Source organism: Vicia villosa, unplaced genomic scaffold (genome assembly GCF_029867415.1).
Source record: "Vicia villosa cultivar HV-30 ecotype Madison, WI unplaced genomic scaffold, Vvil1.0 ctg.005416F_1_1, whole genome shotgun sequence".
NCBI classification, from domain to species: domain Eukaryota; kingdom Viridiplantae; phylum Streptophyta; class Magnoliopsida; order Fabales; family Fabaceae; genus Vicia; species Vicia villosa.
In genome coordinates this window covers 43,066-63,127 of record NW_026706618.1, presented here as the reverse complement: position 1 = coordinate 63,127, position 20,062 = coordinate 43,066, and the positions used below count along the sequence as shown (strand labels likewise).

Genomic DNA, 20,062 nt, shown 5'->3' with positions numbered 1-20,062 from the left:
ATTTCCAAATCACATATGTTGGCACCGAGGAACTAATGTAATGTACCAAATCATAACTTGACTATCACTTTCCTTCTTTTTTCTAATCAACTCTGGAAACATGCTAGACTTCTTTAGTGGAAAGACTGTTTTAGTTACTGGCGCAACTGGTTTCTTGGCAAAAGGTACTATATATTCTTTTTTTTTTAAATTATTAATCATTTAAAATATATTTCACCATTACTATCATATTTTTTTGTTTATTTTTATGTGCAAATATTATCATCTTTTAATTTATCTTTATGTGCAGTTTTTATTGAAAAGATACTAAGGATCCAACCAGAGATTAAAAAACTGTATCTACTCATAAGAGCTTCAAACTCTGATTTGGCTGCATATCGCTTGAAAAATGAGGTTCATCATTTATAGTTTTTTTTTTTTTCAATAATTAATGGAATATAATCACAAAAGATACAGAGGTTAAAACATTATCTCTTTACACAAGACAGAGGTAAAATGTTTCAAAAGTGAAAATTACAAGCCATAGAAGAAGCATTAACTAACCTAAACCAATTCTAGGAGACGAGCACTATAGCGCTAGAACACTCATCAAAGTTAAAGATATAACCTCTAAACAAGATAGCGTTTCTCATCAACCACAAATTCCATAAAATTGCCAGCCATATTACCCCAGCAGTTAATCTTTCGTCTACCGCCTTAATTTTATCAAAGTGATCCATATAATTCCTCAATTCAGCATTTGACAAATTAACCGCATCACCTAACCAATCTCCTACTTTGTTCCATATCCTACTTGTGAAGGGACAACAATCAAAAAGATGATTTGAATTCTTCATAATACAAATAATTTCATTAAAAAAAAAAGACTACTAAAATATAAGAAGCATAGTGTTTGTTTTCTTACATGAATTTATGTGATCTGTCACATATCAGGTTTTTGAAATTGATTTATTTCGCATACTACAAGGCGAGTTGGGTGAAGGTTTTAATTCTTTCATATCAAAGAAGGTTGTCGCAATTGCAGGAGATGTTGCCATTGAAAACTTTGGAATAAAAGATGAAAAGCTTAAAAATGAGATAATTGAAGAGACAGACATTCTTGTCCATTCTGCTGCAACTACCAAATTTAATGAAAGGTTCGATCTAATTTTCTTAAAAAAAGATAAGTATTATACTATAATTAATCAAATAAATCTCATCATTTGAGTATAATAATACTTCATTTCTGTATAGATTTGACATATCTATGGGTGTAAATACAAAAGGAGCTTTACATGCATTGAACTTTGCAAAGAATTGTCAAAAACTAAAGGCTTTTCTGCACATATCCACTGGTAATGTTCATTCTTTGTTTGTAATATATTTTAATTAATTACTAATTATTATTTGTAACTTCTAGCATATGTGTGCGGAGATGCTAAGTATGAAGATGGAATTGTAAGAGAGAAAGCATTTGCGATGGATCAATCTCTAAATGGGACCTCAAAATTAGACATACACAGAGAAATGAATTTGTTGGACGATAAAATAGCTGAACTCCAAGCAATGAATGCAGATGAAAATACAAATGAAATTTGCATTGAAAGATTATGGAATGGAAAGGTTCGCTATTCTCGTAAATATAATGATTGGTTATTAGGTTATATATCTAATATATATTTTTTGTGATCTAATTTAAATTATATATAATGCAAAAATAGAGCAAATTTGCATGGTTGGCCAAATACATACGTATTCACAAAAGCAATGGGAGAGATGCTTTTAGTGCATCATAAAGATAATGTACGATTGATCATTATTCGTCCAACAATGGTAACTAGTACAATTCAGGATCCCTTTCCTGGTTGGATCGAAGGTCAAAGGTATATCATTCTACCCTCTCAAATATTTTTTAAATTAAAATATGTAGTTAATTTTTTGCAATATAATTATGGGAGATTACGAGAGAGATGATTTGTTTTCCCTATTTTAGTTGTTAATGTTGAGAAACAAATGTGAGTTTTTTAAGCCCCACATTGCTTTAAAAATGGGAAGTTGAACACTTTATAAGCGAGAGAAATCATAAAATAGTTGTTTTAAAGTTTTGAATGTGTATATGATGTCGCTCTAATTTGTTTGGGTGAGTTTTTTAACTTTTGGTGAGTCTTTGACCCAACGTGGATGTCGCCACCCCCAAGATGAACCAACAGTGGCATCAAACACTGGCTCGAGTCAGCGACCTACTCCACGTATCGAAAGTCTTTTTGACATGGTGGCGGTTATGCATCGTGTTCCATTGAAGTGCCTGTGACGTCGTAGGGGTGTCATTCAACGACGGAACACATGTAGATGAAAGACATGCATAGTGGATGGACTAACACTCATTGTCTTAAAGTCTTAGGTGAATACATGGTATCACTTTCACTTAATTGGATGAGTTTTTAACCTTTAAGTGCATATTTAACCCAACCTTTAGGTAGATTATTTGACCTAATATAAATGCTTCTCTTCATGATGATCCAACAATATTTTTCTGAAAAAGTCAAAATTGCATTCAATAACAAAGCACAAGCTGTGCTATAATACATACAGAGTAAAACAATACATGCAAAAGAACACACTCCCACTTAAGTCACAAAAGAAACGAATTAGCAATGTTGAATAAGTAATGTTGTGCCCGTAACAACAATAAAACATCCAGAGTAATAGTAGTGCAGTCATTAACATCAAATCCAACAATAATGCATAACTACACTTACAATAGTATAAACAAAAATCACTTCTAAAAAAATACCAAAATCATAAAACATCACCAATGTTAATGTTTTTTCCAAAACATTGGGCTTCAAACCTTGTCCAAATTATCGATTTGGCTATATCCTCGAATTTCTCGCATTAACAACCATACATACTAAGGCATGTCCCTTGATTCAAGCGCCACTGAGATAGATTATAGCAACGGCTACTAGTTTTAATGTGATTCACTTCCATGACAACACCTTCACTTTTTCAAGCATATTATCCAAGAATGATTCAATATTAGGAAATAACTTTCCATTTGTTGCCTTCAAAATGCTCAAGATAAAGGCAAACCAGACCACAATTACTCGTTGAGAGTAAATCCTCCCACTATTTATCAATTCCATGAATAGATCAAAATGTTGTTGGTGGTATGTGACAAATTATATTTTTGTAGGATTTTGAGTGGAAAAACTATTTTAAGTCTCTGGTTTTATTGAATTTACTATACACATCTTGCTTGTTGGAGTTTGAATTTGTCTTAGTTGAATAAGTCATTTACTGTTATTTCCTAGTTTCTAGCTGTAGTGGAATATTTCCTAGTTTCTAGCGGTAGTGGAATCTGTTTCCTAGTTTTTAGCTTGCTACTGTTATTTTTTGTTTCTCCTGTAAGGCTATATAATGCCACTGTGTTTGTTTAATAAACTATCACTTTCAGCTTCATATTTCACATTTGGTACCAGAGCAAGAACCTGTGTGAGAAAGTGATCGAGAGAGATGTCAGAGAGATCAGAAAAATTTGTGCAGCCGCCCATCCCAAAATTTGATGGTCATTACGATTTCTGGTCCATGACGATGGAGAATTTTCTGCGAAGCAGAGAATTGTGGAGCCTGGTGGAAGATGGGATTCCGACGATGTCGATCGAAACAACACGGGCGAGTGAGGTGCAAAACAAATCTGTAGAAGAGGCGAAGTTGAAGGATTTGAAGGTCAAGAATTTCTTGTTCCAGTCCATTGACAGAGAGATTCTGGAAACTATTCTTGACAAAGGTACCTCTAAGGCGATCTGGGAATCCATGAAAAAGAAGTATCAGGGCTCTACAAAGGTGAAAAGGGCGCAATTGCAAGCTTTGAGAAGGGAGTTCGAATTGCTGGCCATGAAAGAAGGAGAGAGGATCGACACTTTCCTAGGAAGAACCTTGACAGTGGTGAACAAGATGAAGGTGAATGGTGAATCAATGGAGCAGAGCACGATCGTGAGCAAAATTCTCAGATCGCTAACCTCGAGATTCAACTATGTGGTGTGTTCGATTGAGGAATCGAATGATCTGAGCACGATGAGTATTGATGAATTACATGGCAGCCTACTTGTCCATGAGCAGCGATTGAATGGATATGTGCAAGAAGAGATGGTACTAAAAGTGTCTCAAGATGAAAGACCTAGTAGAGGAAGAGGTCGCGGAATGTTCCGAGGAGGACGCGGTAGAGGAAGAGGAAGAAACGTAATCGACCGTGCCATTATCGAGTGCTACAAATGTCACCAGTTAGGGCACTATCAGAACGAGTGTCTCGAATGGGAAAAGAAGGCGAATTATGCTGAACTAGAAGAAGAAGAGGAGTTGCTCTTGATGTCTTATCTTGAGAAACACCGGGCAAACAGAGAAGAAGTTTGGTTCCTTAATTCCGGGTGCAGCAATCATATGACCGGATGCAAAGATTGGTTTTTTGATTTGGAAGAAGGTTTCAATCGATCTGTGAAACTTGGAAACGACACAAGAATGTCGGTGGTGGGAAAAGGAAGCGTGAAAATACAAGTTAACGGAGCCACCCAAGTCATCCCTGAAGTTTATTATGTCCCGGAGCTCAAGAACAATTTACTAAGCCTTGGACAATTGCAGGAGAGAGGCTTGGCAATTTTGATTCGTGATGGAACCTGCAAAGTATATCATCCCAAGAAAGGTGCAATCATGGAGACTAACATGAGTGGAAACAGGATGTTCTTTCTTCTAACATCCAAATTGCAGAAAAACATGATGTGCTTGAAGACAGAAGAGGTGATCGAGAAGGAGACGAATTTGTGGCATCGCCGTTTTGGGCATTTAAACCAAGAAGCTCTAAAACAACTTGCACAAAAGAAGATGGTTATTGGGCTGCCGATGCTGAAGTCCACGAAGGAGATATGTGCGGTGTGTCTGACTGGAAAACAACATAGAGTATCAATGTCAAAAAGGAGCCTCTGGCGTGCATCGAGACAGCTGCAGCTGGTGCACTCGGATATATGTGGTCCGATTACACCAATTTCACACAGCGGAAAGCGGTACATTTTGACTTTCATTGATGATTTCACTAGAAAAGCTTGGGTTTATTTTCTCCATGAAAAATCAGAGGCACTCATCACCTTCAAGGCTTTCAAAGCAAGTGTTGAAAAGGAGATTGGAACCTTCATCACTTGCCTGAGGACAGACCGCGGAGGGGAATTCACGTCTAATGAATTCGGAGAGTTTTGTAAAACTCATGGTATCACCCGGCAATTGACGGCTGCATTTACGCCACAACAGAACGGAGTGGCAGAGAGGAAGAATAGAACGATAATGAATGCGGTACGATCTATGCTGAGTGAGAGACAAGTCCCAAAGGAGTTTTGGTCTGAAGCTACAAGATGGAGTGTCCACATCCAGAATCGATCACCAACAGCAGCAGTAGAAGACATGACACCTGAAGAAGCTTGGAGCGGTTCAAAACCTAAGGTGGAGTATTTTCGTGTCTTTGGGTGCATAGCATATGCGCACATACCCGATCAAAAGAGGAGAAAACTAGATGACAAAAGCAAGAAATGTGTTTTTCTCGGAGTCAGTGAAGAATCGAAAGCATGGAGGCTGTATGATCCAGTTAAGAAAACAATTGTGATAAGCAAAGATGTAGTGTTTGATGAAGACAAAAGCTGGGATTGGAATCAAACTGGTGCAAAAGAGAAAATACTCGACTGTGGAGAAGAACAAAATACAGAAGAGAGAAAATGTGACATGTCTTGTCCTCCGTCAATTGTGAATTTGCCGCCTTCTGGTTCGTCTCAGTCTTCCGCATCTGGTGGTAATTCGACACCGCCAAGCCTAGTCTCCCCTCTGCCCAGTCCAATTTCGTCATCTCCATCAAGATCAATTGAAAGAGAAGTGGTTGCAGGCCCGCGGGTAAGGAGACCACCTGGTTATTTGGCTGATTATGTCACAGGTGAAGGAGAAGATGAGGAAGAAAACTTATCGGTCATGTTATTGATGATGATGACAGAAAACGATCCAGTCAAATTCGAAGAAGCAATGAAATACAAGGTGTGGAGAGAAGCAATGAAAAACGAGATCGAATCGATCGAGAAAAACAACACATGGGAGCTAACTATCTTACCTGCAGGTTTTACACCACCTGGTTATTTGGCTGATTATGTCATAGGTGAAGGAGAAGATGAGGAAGAAAACTTATCGGTCATGTTATTGATGATGATGACAGAAAACGATCCAGTCAAATTCGAAGAAGCAATGAAATACAAGGTGTGGAGAGAAGCAATGAAAAACGAGATCGAATCGATCGAGAAAAACAACACACGGGAGCTAACTATCTTACCTGCAGGTTTTACACCAACTGGAGTGAAATGGGTGTATAAAACAAAGCTGAATGAAGATGGTAAAGTCGACAAATACAAGGCGAGGTTGGTGGCGAAGGGATATGCTCAATGTTATGGCATAGACTATACCGAAGTCTTTGCTCCGGTGGCCAGGCTTGATACGATTCGAACTATACTTGCGGTTGCAGCACAATCAAATTGGGAAATCTTCCAATTAGATGTCAAAAGTGCGTTTCTACACGGGGAACTAAAAGAGAATGTGTATGTGCGACAACCGGAGGGATTCATAAAGAAAGGAGAAGAGGAGAAAGTGTACAAGCTGAGGAAGGCATTGTATGGGCTCAAACAAGCCCCAAGAGCTTGGTACAGCCGTATCGAAGGATATTTCTTGGATGAGGAGTTTGAGAGGTGTCCGAGCGAGCATACCCTATTTACCAAGACGAAAGGAGGTAAAATTCTTATTGTCAGCTTGTATGTTGATGACTTAATATTCACTGGAAATGATAGAGCTATGTGTGATGAGTTTAAGAAGTCGATGATGATGGAATTTGAGATGTCAGATTTGGGAAAAATGAAACATTTTCTTGGGGTAGAAGTGAAGCAGAGTGTTAATGGGATTTTTATTTGTCAAAAACGGTATGCTCGTGAAGTTTTAGCAAGGTTTGGAATGGAAGAAAGCAATGCTGTTAAAAATCCAATTGTGCCGGGAACGAAGCTCACAAAAGATGAGAATGGCGAGAAGGTGGATGCAACTACGTTCAAGCAAGTGGTTGGGAGTCTTATGTATCTAACAGTGACTAGGCCAGATTTAATGTATGGAGTATGTCTCATAAGTCGATTCATGGCAAATCCAAGAATGTCACATTGGCTTGCTGCGAAGAGGATCTTAAGATACTTAAAAGGTACAATCGAACTCGGAATCTTCTACAGGAGAAGTGAAAGCAGCAGTACGAGACTTATGGCATTCACGGATAGCGACTACGCCGGCGATTTGGATGATCGGAGAAGCACAACAGGCTGTGTGTTCCTGATAGGGTCTGGTGCGATTTCTTGGGCATCGAAAAAGCAGCCTGTTGTCGCCCTTTCCACCACTGAGGCCGAATATATTGCCGCTGCCTTTTGTGCTTGTCAATGTGTGTGGATTAGAAGGATCTTAGAGAAGATTGGAGCTGAAGAAGAGTCTGCAACCGTCATTCATTGTGACAACAGTTCGACGATTGCTTTGTCTAAACATCCAGTCCTTCACGGGAAAAGTAAGCATATTGAAGTAAGGTTTCATTATCTCAGAGAGCTGGTGAATGGCGAAACTGTTAAGCTGGAGTATTGTGCAACAGGAAACCAAGTTGCGGATATCTTTACGAAGCCGTTGAAGTTGGAACAGTTCGAGAAGCTGAGAGCATTACTTGGAATTGTTAACTTGTCTGAAGTAAGCTTAATTCAGGAGAGTTAAGCTTAAGGGAGGGTATGTTGGAGTTTGAATTTGTCTTAGTTGAATAAGTCATTTACTGTTATTTCCTAGTTTCTAGCTGTAGTGGAATATTTCCTAGTTTCTAGCGGTAGTGGAATCTGTTTCCTAGTTTTTAGCTTGCTACTGTTATTTTTTGTTTCTCCTGTAAGGCTATATAATGCCACTGTGTTTGTTTAATAAACTATCACTTTCAGCTTCATATTTCACATTGCTTACAACTTAGCATTACAAAACCTTTATATAGGTTTGAAGAAAACTGAAAGAGAATACAATAGGTTGGTAGTCAAGATGAGAGAGAACTCTTTGGTTCTCTCAAACTTAATGATACAACTCTACCATAAGTCTAAATAAAGACAATAATTATAATGTGATGGTTACAATGTTCTCATAATGCTTACGAAAGATAGTGGTAGTTACAACACATTAATTTTAACCATCCCCCTTAATGTGTTGCCCTTTAACTCCCATTGCTTCTCTAAGTTGCTGAAATCTTCCTCTTGGTAATGCATTAGTAAAAATCTTTTTAAGTTGCTCTTGTGAACTGCAGAACATTTACTGCACATCCCCATCTTCGATCACACTTCGATTGAAGTGGTGCTTTATATTATTATGTCTTGTTCGAGTGTGGAAAATGGGATTCTTCGCCATGGCTATTGCTGATTTCTTGTCACAGTGGAGCGGCAGACACTCTTCTTGCTTTTCTCTGTTATCTTCAAGTATTTTTCTCAACTATAATGTGTGTTGTGTAGCCATTATGTATCTCATAACTCTCTTTGTTGCTCCAAGGTGTAAGTGCCTCGATTTACTCATAAACCTTGAAAGTAAACCGTCAGCGAACATTAAGTCGGGTTGTGTAGCTTTTAGATAAAATAGACTTCCGACCAAAACTTTTGTATAAGCTTTCATTTTCAGCTTACCTTCTTTGATAGATAAAAATTCCAGATTTTTCTTGATATACCTCGATTCCAAGAAAATGATGCAGCAGGCCAAGATCAATCACCTCATTTCTTTTGTTATTTCTTGTGTACAATAAATCATCAACATACAAAGCAACAAGAAGAATACCATTTTTACCTTGTTGTTTCACATACAAGGTTGGCTCACTTTGACTTTTAATGAATCCTTGCCGAACAAAGTAGTCGTCGATATCATTGTACTATGCTCTAGGGGCTTGTTTTAACTCATAGAGTGCTTTTTTCAGCTTCTAAACCCACTCATCTTGGCCATGAGTTCCAAAAGACTTGAGGCTGCTGCACATAGACTTCTTCTTTTAATTCTCCATTTAGGAAGGCTGATTTCACATCAAGCTAGTGAAGAAATAAGAAACACAATAATGGGGTTGGATTGGGTTTTTCAGAAATAAAACAAATAAATACACGTTCGCTTATCCTGGTTCGTTTGAACTCAAACTACTACAGTCTACCCTGTTATGGTGATTTTTCCTCTCTCTCTCTCTCTCTCTCTCACGAGGTCTTAATCCACTAATCAAAACTTGATTACAATAACACTTAAATAACTGTCTAAGTCTTCTCAGGAACAACCACAATATGATTTTCTCAAGGTATTACAAATACAAACTCATATCTTGAGTGTGTTAACTAATTGCTTCTAAAAAGCTATATCACAACTGTGATGTATACACAATATTTTAGCACAATAGATTAAGAGATAAAAAAGAAATGTTGATTAAAGCTATTTCCAAAAATAAAGATTCTATCCACCATAATTAGGTTCCAACTGTTACTAATTGATCTTGCATTAAACAAAGTAACGTAATTCAATCTTTTGATCATCAGAGTATTCGTTGGAGCTTTGTTAGTGCTTGTAGCGTTTCAGTGTCATAAATTCTTGTTCATGTAAAATTCCCTTTCAGAGTATTAGAACTTCTTATTCTTGTACACTTCTCATTTACGTTGTAGAATCTGCTTGTTCTTGTAAGCTTCTCTCAATCATTAGAACTTCTTATTCTTATAAACTTCTCTCAATCATTAGAACTTCTTCTTCTTGTAAACTTCTCTTAATGCAACCTTCTGCTTCTTAGAGATCACTTTTATAACTTTGTTTTCTTCTTAGAGGGCTTCAGAACTTCTACATAATGAATTAAACGATTAGAGTGCATATTTTTTCTTATTGAAGATTATATATTTGTTATCATCAAAACTATTACAAGGATGTAGAACTAAACTATGTTCTAACAGCTGGTATAGGTTCTATCCTTTCTGAGCTGTTACTGCAATAATTGTTCGTACAATATCCAATCTTGCAATAGGGGCAAAAGTTTCATTATAGTTAATTCCAGTTTGTTTTCCATAGCCTTTTACTACGAATCTGGCTTTGGCTCTTTGAATTGAGCCATCTAGATTACGCTTCAGCTTGTAAACCCATTTTACACCAATGGCCTCTTTGGAACTTGGTTTGTATACAAGCTACCATGTGTTGTTTTTTTCAATTGCAGTTATTTCTTCGTGCATAGCATTTTTCCAAATACTTTGTTTTATTGCTTCTTCAAAATTTTCCGGTTCGACAACACAAAAATTGCATCTTGCATAAACATCACTTAAATTATTCATTATTATAGGAGTTGAACTAGAAGATGCTGAACTCAAACTCGGTAAACTTGAGGTACTTGGTGAATTTGAAGAACCCAGTGAACTTGGGGATGGTTGCTCACTTCCAACTGCTGGATTCTATTGTACCAACACTGCAGGGACTGTTTTTTCTTCTTTGTTTTATTCCCAATTCTAAGAGGTTTTCTCGTTAAATATGGCGTCCTAGATGATGATGACCTTTCCAATTTTTAAATTGTACAATATGTAGCCTTTAGACATGGAACTATAGCCAATGAAAATACATTTTTCACTCGTTTCCTCCAGCTTCGTTCTCTTATATTTTGGAATCTGAGCATAGCACACACCCCTTAAAATTTTAAGATTGTTCACTGACAGTGCTCTTCCATTCCAGGCTTCAAATGGAGACTTTTTCCACACGTTCTTTGTTGGACATCTGTTCATCAAACACACAACAGTGTTAACGGACACGGGAAAAAAGGTTTTAGACAAACCTTTTTCAAGTAGCATTGGTTTTTCCTTCTCCATCACTGTTTGATTTTTTCTCTCTGACACAACATTCTGCTGTGGTATGTAACCAATAGTGAGTTGTATTTCAACACCTTCATCTTCACAAATTTTTTAAAACTCATTCGAGGTGTACTCCTTCCCTCGATCACTTCTCAATATCTTTCTAAATCGGCCTATTTGTTTTTCTACTAATTCTTTAAATTTATTAAAGATTACAATTGCTTCCGGTTTTTGTCTCATGAAATATACTCAAGTCATGTGGTTAAAGTCGACAATAAACAAGACAAAATACCTATTTTTTCCATGAGATAAGGTATTCCTTAAGCCACACACATCTGTGTGTACAAGTTCTAGTACTCGTTTAGCTCTTCAGGCTCCCTACTTTGGGAAAGGTCACCGGTAGTGTTTGCCTAGCACATAACCTTTGCACACACCGGATTTTTCTTCAATTCTTGTCATCCCATGCACCATCTTATTTTGATAGAGTAACTCGAGGCTTTAGTAATTCAAATGCCAAATCCCCCAATGCAATAAATATGAATAATTCTCTTCTCTGGCCATCATGCTTACATCTTTCTCATAATTTAAAGAGAATGAAAAGCTCTTGTAGTTAGTCATCTTCACAACGGGAACTTTTCTTCTTTCGGAGTAAAAAATTATGCACTCTATTTTCAAAGTTTAGAGAATCACCGTGCTCTAGAAGTTGTTCAATGCTAAGCAAATTTTCGTCTAATTCCGACACATAAAGCCTGTCATGTATGACATTTTTCTCCTTGCTTCGTGGTGACTCTAATGCTTCCTTTCCCTTTCACTTCGACATCTCCATTGCCCAATTTAACTTTTGAACTGAATGAAGAATCAATGTTTATAAATGCTTCCTTCTGTCCGTTCATATGGTTGCTACAGCCGCTATCCAATTAACAAATATTTTTACTTTCTTCATGAAATGCTTTTTGACAAGAAAAAAAAAATTTCCTTCATCAGATTCTCCATCTGCGTACGAAGCATGTTGCTGATTTACAAGATGAAATTCCTTTTGAAGGTGCTCGAATCTCTTGCAGTTGTGGAATTTTGGTTTTTCTTTGCTCGAGCAGCCCTTGTGGTAATGAGTGTTACTATTCCAAATTTGGAACCACTTGTTTGAGGCTCCTTCATGCCATCTTCCGTCAAATGTGCCTCTACCTCTTCCTCGTTAGTTTCTTCCTCTGCCTCTTCCAAATCTGCCACCTCTAGAAGACTCACCTCTATTTTGTATTAGGGGCTTATTTTCATCATTGTTGGGCTGAATGTTGATTTTAGATTGAAAGGAACTCACAATTTATTTTTCAGAATGTCGTAACATCTACACTTGAATATGCATGGTTGATAGAACCTTGGTTTTTTCTAGCACAACCATCATTAGGTGAAATCTCGATGTCAAACTAATTAGAAACTTGTCAATAATTTTGAGATCTTCTATCGTATCACCATGTGACTTCATCTGATTCACCAACTCGGGGAGTATGTTGAAGTATTTGTTCAGGCTATCGTTCTCCTTCATCATTTAATTTTCATAATCTCTCTTAAGAGATTGAAGCTTCACCGTTCGCAACTTTGAGTCTCCTTCAAACTCTTGTTGTAGAATATTTCATGCTTTCTTTGATGTTTATATTCTCATAATCCTTGGGAAAATGAATAGAGAGACTCCTTTTTGAATCATCCAGAAAACTCCAACATCTGTGATCTTCTTCTTCTTCAACTATTCAAGCCATTGACTTTAATCTTCAGCCTTTTCTTTTGATATTCTAGCTTCTGTTGGTGCTAATTCTTCATACCCGTTTTGGACGAACTCCAAGACATCCAAAGAGGTGAATTGAGTCTCCATTTTAACCGTCCAAAAATCATAATTCTCTCCTTCAAAGAAAGAAACTTTAACATTTCTATGAGTTTCGAAAGAGTTGTTTGTGGAAGCCATAATTTTTGTTATTTTTGCTGCAGCCCTGATACCACTTTGTTGGTGGTATTCTAGAGGTAGTATGTGATAAATTATATTGGTTCAGGATTTTGAGTGGAAAAACTATTTTTAGCCTCGTTTTACATTATACTTCTACTGATAGATCAACATTGAAATACTATAGTTTTATTGAATTCACCACACTCACCTTGCTTGCAAATTAGCATTACAAAGCCTTTATATAGGTTTGAAGGAAACTGACATAGAATACAATACGTTGGTAATCCTGATGAGGACTCTTTGGTTCTCTCAATCTTAATGATACAACTCTACCATAAATCAAAATAAAGACAATAATTATAATGTGATGGTTACAATTCTCTCATAGTGCTTTCTAAAGATAATGGTGGTTACAACACATTAATTTTAACAAATATATCAAAGTATTGTTATGGAGTGTTGTTGTCACTCCAAACTAGTTGTGAATTTTTCTCCAAATAACTGAAAAAAATGGACATTCAAAAAAAGATGCGATGTTGATTCTTCCTCTCCACAACCACAAATGCAATAGATGTTCTCTTGACTAATCACTCCGCTCCTAGTTAAATTAATTTTAGTGAAAATTTTTATCTTGAAAAATTCTTCACGCCAACAATGGCACTTTAGATGGAATTGATTTCTGCCCAACTCTCATGCAATTTCGGTTAGACACTTCAGAAAACTTAGATGTTAACACTTCATATTCTTCATTGTTCTTCCTTCTTAACAATCTAGATATCACTATATCTATAACTGTATGGCTCATAACCTTTATTCTTGACTTACCACCACTCGGGATACCAAGATACTTGAAGGTTGGGGAACTTAATTTGCAATTTAGCAAATTTGCTGCTTCTTCTAGCCATTGTTGGGAGATATTTATACCAACCTGTAAACTCTTGTGGAAATTAACCTTGAGTCCCTTCATTATTTCAAATAACATAAAGTTGGTCTTGATAGTACACATATTTGCCCAAGATTTACTGGCGATGATTAGGTGTTGTCACTATATTATACATGTAGATGAGAAAACGACTCTGACCCCCCACATCAGATCTGAATCCAAAGAATCTTCACGTTACCATGCCCTTTTTAATCAACATGTTAAAACCTTCAAATACCATGAAGAAAAGAAAAGACGATATTGGACCCCCTTATCTTAAGCCTCAACTTATCTTCAATTCATTAGTAGGACTTTCATTTACCAGGACAGAAACTAATTAAATTTTTATACATTCTAATATTCATTTTCTCCCTTTCTCATTGAATCGTAAACCTTTTCGAAGTCTACTTTGAAAATTATAACTTCCCTGTTTTTCCTGGCCTCATCTACGGTCTCATTTGCAATAAGAACATCATCTAATATATTTGTCTTTTAGACAAAATTACATATTGTGTTTTAGATATAACTGAGTCAATCACTTTTTTGAGTCTATTTGCCAACAACTTTGATAATACCTTATAAATACAACCAATTCATAAAATTGGTCTAAAATCTGAGATTTTCCCTCGATTTTGCTTCTTTTGGATCAACACCACCAAAGAATAATTTGCCCCTTTAACTAACTTGTCATTTTGATGAAATTATGTAACGACCCTCAAGATGTCAACTTTGATATTGTTCCAAAATTTATTTACAAACTCGAAAGTTACACCATCCGGTCTCGATTGATATATATATATATATATATATATATATATATATATATATATATATATATATATATATATATATATATATATATATATATATATGATAGAGAGCAGAATTGTATTATTTAAGTTACTTTATTAGTTGTAGTGATATTATATTTTAGTTGGGCTTTTCAATTATCATTTAAGTGGGCTTTTAGTGTTTAGGTCTTTTGTTGAATTATCCAATTGTGTCATTATATAATGTAGTGTCTTTCATACATTTGTGGTATCAATGAAAAGAAATGAAGTTTATCTTTTATCTCTACTTTCTTATTTAGTTTTTATTGTGTTTTATTTTACAGCTTTTATTAGTTTTGTTAGGGTTTCAAACCAACTTCCTAACAATATATATATATATATATATATATATATATATATATATATATATATATATATATATATATATATATATATATATATATATATATATATATATATATATATATATTGTGGTGATATAATTATATTCTATATATTGTAGTGTTAATTGTTTTGATTTGTAATTACAGAACTGTTGATAGTATGATATGTGCCTTTGGCAAAGGGAAGCTACCATGTTTTCTTGGCCATCCGAAGACAGTTTTAGATATAGTAAGTTACCAGGGATTATTCAGATTAATGTTCTATTTGTTCAATTTTTACTTATACTTCGTTATAGAGGGAGTAAAACTTAACTAATCAATTGGTAATGATACACAGATCCCTGCTGATTTGGTCATCAATTGTGTGATCGTAGCCATCGTGATCAACTCAAAACACGCTCCTGAAAACTTCATCTACAATGTTTCTTCTTCATTAAGAAATCCTCTCAGAATTTCTAATGTACACAACATTTCCCATCAATATTTCAAGAAAAACCCTTGCCTAAACAAATATGGAAAGCCAATAGTCATCTCCAAAGGAATTGCATTGAAAAGTTTGGCTGCTTTCAACATTTATACAGAGATCAAATATGTCATGCCACTTAAGGTTTGCTAAAATAAACATTAATCGGATATTATAGAAAAGTAATATATAGTGTTTTTATTAATTAATCATTTTTTGGCATGTATTCAAGGTCTTAAATTTGGTGAACAAGATGAGTTGTCATTCCTACCAAGATGTTTATGCTGATAACTTCAAGAAAATAAGAATTGTGAAACAACTTGCAAAACTGTACAAACCTTATGTGTTTTTTAAGGCAATGTACGTAATTTTCATACCCTTTTTTCTATATTAATACGATAAATTTTATCTACATTTTTAAATCTTCATACTCATGAAAATATGATATTTTTTTTTACAGCTTTGATGATACCAACACTGAAAACTTACGAAAGGAAATAAGGGGATATAATATGGAGAATGAAAGACTAGAGTTTGACCCTAGTAGCATTAATTGGAAAGACTACATGATGAATACACACATTCCTGGTCTCATCAAGTATACAATGAAGTAATTTCAAAATAAGTACTAGTTCAAAATGGTTGGAAATTTCACTTTAGATCTTGTTATTTGAATATTGTTATTGATAATATAAGGGCTGTTACTTCATAAAGATTATCCAAATATGGACTTAGAGATATTGCTCTTTAGAGCTTGTTGTTTGAAAATATTGAGAATGGATTGTACTATTTGATAAATTACAAAGATTTAAATATGAATTTAGAGACACGTCAATTTAGAACTTATTGTTTGAAAAACAAGATCGCCGACACATCACCGACACGTGCTTCGCAATGATGTATTAGAAATAAAATTATATATTTTTTAAAATAGTTGATATTTAATTTTTTATTTTCATATAAAATAAGGCCATTTAAATTATGTTTGCAATGATACTATTAATTTTATAACGTGAAAGCATATAGAATTATCGTATAGGTCATTTAGATTATGTTTGCAATAATAGTACTATTTTATTAATGTGAAAGACAATAGATTAGAAAAAAAATTATTTTGATAATTTAAAATGTATAAATTTAAAGAAAAAATATTAGTTAATTAAAAAATAGTATTTAATACTTCTTTGTAAACTCGTGGATGCTAAAGAGGATCCTGAAGTGAGGGATCAAGTGCGACACACGACATATTGGAAAGCTGCTGTGCAGAGGGGAAAATTTATTACTTCAAATATGTACCAAGAACTGAGAGGAGATTTATAACACATGGATTGGAAGAAGCTGTTCTTCTCCAACTATGCAAGACCAAGAGCAGTGTTTATTCTTTGGCTTACAACTAGGGGGATACTTCAAACAAAGGACAGGCTGATACAATATGGTATTAATGTTGATGCTAACTGTGTTTTTTGCTCAGCGGAGGAAACAATGAATCATCAATTGTTTGAGTGCAGCAAAACAAGTGAAATATGGCGTAACGTTCGTACTTGGGTTGCATATAGCAGGGTCCCTTCCACTTGGACTAATGAGAGCACATGACTCATCACTGAGACGGGGAAGAAAGGATGGAGACGAGGCATTCTCAAAGTTGTCATTGCAGAGACAGTTTATGTTGTTTGGAGAATATGCAAAACGAATTGATTTTCAAACAACATATAATGGATGATACAATTACGAATATGATAAAGAAAATTATAGTTTTGGGATGTCTAGGATATAAGAAGATTGCTACTCACATCAATAGAGAAACTCTATGTATTAAATAGTTTTTGAGTAGTTGGATAGTTTTCTTGGTTCCTGGATCCTAGAGGATCGGTTTGTAATTCATGGTTTTTGGATTAATAAAAGTTTCTATTTCTCCAAGAAAAAAGTATAATGATTTCTCAAATTTTGGTGATATCATTATATTTTTTTTTCTCTTTCATCTTATAAATCATATCATATAAAGTGTACATTTAAGAAACATGTATTATGTTTGAACAAAAGATTGTCTACAGTATTATATTAACTAAAATTTCGTAATTATCTATCAACAAAAAAATGTAAAATATAAAAAATGTATAATTTATTCTTTTATGATGTTTAACATAAGCGGTATAATTAATATTTGTGTATAAATTTTTACATATATGATAACTTCCAAGAGACAATCAAACTTGAGTAACAACTCTAAAATATATATATTTTTAATTAATTATTTTTTTATATTTTTAATTATCCTTCTGATAAAAGATTTCCTTTCAAATTTAAAAGACACAAATTTCCTTTGTTTGTTTCATTTGCACGACTATTAATAAAAGTCTCACTCAAACATGTTGGATGTATCCTATATATATATCATGAGCTATTTCATGTACAACTATGTGTTGTCATATCAAGGGTTATTTTTATGAAAGGGTTGGATATATGGGTGACTAATGATAATTGTGAAGATATATATCAATACAATATCAAATTTCTTCGTATCACTCTTATAGTGACATTAACATAGCTATCATGCTCGACTTCGTCATATTATGGAGTATAATTCCTCGTTATATACGGTAATCAACAACAGCAACACCTCATCAACGGTAACAAAATTATTATAGCACCATATAGTATCAACTCAACGTCTTAACTTCATCAAATACATACTCACTATCTACAAACACTACAGTAGCATACATACTAATTTAGAAATTACTCAGTTTATTTCTTGTTCTCTGGCACGACGTCCTTATACCAACAATCTTCTAAATCCAACATATAAATCGAGACATATCGTTTCCGTAGGCTTCTGACATATCAATCCTTCATTGTCCACGAGTAGTACGCATAACAACTGCGCCACGTCACGCTTTCGCTGCGCAACTCTGATTATCCAACTTAAGTCACCGTCTGATACGTTTCACTCTTTCATATCCACTTATTCATAAGTTCACACAACATGATGAGTGATTATCCTCACGGTTTAGTGTTCATCTCTTTCATACTATTAAGATAACAAGACAAGCTTATCCCATCTATACGATTTCGTCTACTACCAACAAGATATTAAGGGTGATCAGTTCCTCAGTTTGTCAATAGATAGCCGACAACCATATTAAAGCATAAATTGTCGTTACTACATAATAGCGTCCTTTTAGAATTTGCATTCAAATTCATTAACAACTTCATTATCCAATAATTCATTCTGAGGTTTACAACTCCCACAAATTCCTTCTCGCTCGGTCTTGTCGATGAGACACCATCGCCACAAACATATTACGCAGTCTACTTGTACTTACTTAGCACTACACAATCATTAAGTATTTTCCAACTCCATAATTTACTAATATCTTAGTACATCACAATTCGCCTTGTCCTAACCAAAGTCCTTATCTGGGCAGAAGACTTTCACAACATTCACATCTCTTGGTTTTACTCTAAATCTCCTAACATCTTTCACATCTTAATCTTATTCCAATAGGAACCTCAACACGTCTTATTCACATTGATTCGGTGATAGAAACTCTCTATAATTCTTCTTTTATGCATGCCGCTACTTTGGCATCACAAACACGACCTTAATCCTTCTAAAGGTTTATTTCTCCTTCACTACTATTTCACCTTCCCTTAAAAGCCATCGACACTCAAATCATTTTCTTTAATACTGAACATCTCACTCTCTCAACTTATTCATCAACAACACTTTTTACTTGACTTTGTTTCGAACAATTATGGTAATAACCGTCTATGCCCAAAAGCTTCACGTTTCTGTAACCAACTTCTAAGTTTACCCCTACCGTAATGCATCTACTGTATTTAAAACGCTTCCATAAGGTAGAATATATTTTCACCTCTTCGTAGGTTCAAACGTCACATCATTCCGATACTCAGAACTCAAGAAATGAATTTTCCAAGTTATCCGAAAATTACAACACCGACGTCATACCGTAACGCACCTCGCAACTTCATTCCAAAACAAAATTTTCCTTGTCTAATCATCAATACTTTAAATCTATATTTATCCCTTCGAGTTTTTGACTCTGACTCGCTATTCAAAACACTCCAATAACACCGACAACTTTAACAATTACTCGCATGGATCCTACAAAAAGGTTTACAACAACTTTTGTCATCCTAGCATCGCTTCTAATTTCGCCATCTAACACAAAGGTTACTTTAACCGACAAGTTCATAGTCCATTGGAAGCGCTAAAACATCACAACTTCCTAAATTCCAACTCCCAAAAGTCATTCTTCCCATCTAATAGTCACTTCCAGAAACATCGGGGATTTGCACCCTACTCGTAGATCAACAGCCACTACATTGCTCCTTATCCTTCATATTCGGGAGACACCGAAATTTCAATAATACTCGCACTGTCTCCATCAGCAGCACACTGAACCAACTTCGCACAACAGAACATATCCGAGAAGCAAAGATTCTCCCCCACTCCGCTCAAACTAACTCTTGCAGCAAACAATTAGAAAGCAAACAAGTACTGACTGTGTTCCACACACATGTCGCATACTAAAGAACAACACGCTGACGGTATTCAACTGTCGCACAACTCTAATGACTCGCCAACTTGGCCAGACAGACCGACCGACTCTGATACCACTAATGTAACACCCCAATTCTACCCAACGAATAATGTAAAATCAGAAAT

The 20,062-nt window shown here is 35.2% G+C and overlaps 1 pseudogene; it reads left to right on the top strand.

Annotated features, from left to right (window-relative positions):
* The first annotated feature begins 18 nt into the window (after positions 1 to 18).
* LOC131642605 (probable fatty acyl-CoA reductase 4) lies at positions 19 to 16,197 on the top strand (annotated as a pseudogene).
* Positions 16,198 to 20,062: the final 3,865 nt, after the last annotated feature.